The following is a 1,830-nucleotide window of genomic DNA, read 5'->3' as shown; positions in this document are numbered from 1 at the left end:
CCTGTTGCGATGTTACTGAATTACAGTCGTGGAGGAAATACCAACCGGGCCATTGCCTTGGTTAAGGTTTAATCTCAGCGTGGGCCCCTGGGCCAGAAAGGCAGCTCTCTGCCGCTGGGGTCCTCACATTCGTCACTCCAGAACCTTCAGATCCCTCTACATGTGGCCCTTTATTTATTTTTTAAATATTTTTATTTATTTCTAGGAGAGAGAGAGAGAGACAGCGTGAGCAGGGGAGGGTCAGAGAGAGAGGGAGACACAGACTCCAAAACAGGCTCCAGGCTCTGAGCTGGCAGTCAGCACAGAGCCCGACGCGGGGCTCGAACCCACGAACCGCGAGATCATGACCTAAGCGAAAGTTGGACGCTTAACCAACTAAGCCACCCAGGCGCCCCTACATGTGGCCCTTTAAATCAGCAACCTGCTGGCCGAGGCTTCACCAGCACTGGGACACTTTCCGGCTGTTTTGCTAACGCGCAGAGGTGGGGACGGACAGGGCCCTCCCTGACTGGGCTCCGGGCACGGACAGACCTGGCAGCAGAGCCCAGGCCCCCCTTGTTTCCCTCCTTGCCATGTGCCTCCCGCCAGGCAGCGCGGGAGACCAGCTTGCAGACGTGCTATTCTGGGAAGCTTCTATTTCAAAGTTCCAGGTTGCCTTTATTGGACCAGAAGCTTCCCCAGGTGGAGAGCATGGCCACGATCCCCTGACAGCCGTTCAAAGCCCCTCCTGGGCCTGGAGCTGAGCAGGCACGCAGACTGGGGAAGAGAGGGAAGTATACCTCCCTGACCCACGGTCTAACTCTAGCTCCGCTGGGAGTGAGGAGGGGCGAAGTCACCCCCCTCCCTGGCACCCCTACCTAAGGCAGAGCCTCTTAGTAGCAGCTGCTCTTGGCACCGAGGACTTGCTGTGTGCTTGGCTATGTGCTGACCACGCAGTCCGTACCCCTCTCATTTGCCCCTGATAGCAGCCCAGGAGAGAGTTGGTGCTAATTCCTCCAAGACGAGGAAACCGAGGCTCAGAGAAGGCAGGCAGCTTGCCCCAGGTCACACAGCGGAGAGGGAATTAGAACCAGGCACCAAAGCCCGGGCGCTCTCTCCAGTGTCCCTGGCTAGCCGCCATGTGGCCTCTAGCCAGTCACGCATCAACTCCCAGTTTAGGGCTGGAATTTGGGATTGGGGTCAGAACAGGGCTGGCCAGGGAGCCAGAAGTCACCTCCTGGGCTGTGAGAGGAGCAGTTCCGAGAGAAGCCCAAGGGGGCGCTAGAAGTGTGGGTGTGGCCGGGACAGGTGTCTGGGCCCTGAACTCCCTGGAACGTCGGAACGTCGTCTGCTGAGGGCTTGGAGATCCCGGCCACTGTGGCACCAGCCAGGAGGCCAAGGAACGGGGCTTCCGGACCCGGATTTCCAAGCCAGGGCTGCTTCCGTACCCTGCCTCTCTGGGCAGGAACCCATTATGAAATTTTTTTTAAATGTTTATTTATTTTTGAGATAGAGAGAGACAGAGCACAAGCTGGGGAGGGGCAGAGAGAGAGGGAGACACAGAATCTGAAACAGGCTCCAGGCTCTAAGCTGTCGGCACAGAGCCCAACACGGGACTTGAACTCATGGACCTCGAGATCATGACCTGAGCCACCGAGGCGCCCCCCCTTATGAATTTTAAAATAGCAAATAGGGAGCACTGCAGAGAGAACTAACCCGCTAGAGCACAGAGGCCTCAAGCGAGGGGCTGCCTGGGCCCAGCCCTGATGCAGAACAGCCAAATCTCACACGGAAGGAACCGGCTTTTATGTGCATGTTTGTGCAAATAGCAACCTCCCAGAGAAAGGGCTG

This window comes from Crocuta crocuta, unplaced genomic scaffold (assembly GCF_008692635.1).
Source record: "Crocuta crocuta isolate KB4526 unplaced genomic scaffold, BGI_CrCroc_1.0 scaffold53, whole genome shotgun sequence".
Lineage (NCBI taxonomy): Eukaryota > Metazoa > Chordata > Mammalia > Carnivora > Hyaenidae > Crocuta > Crocuta crocuta.
This window is presented reverse-complemented; position numbering follows the sequence as displayed.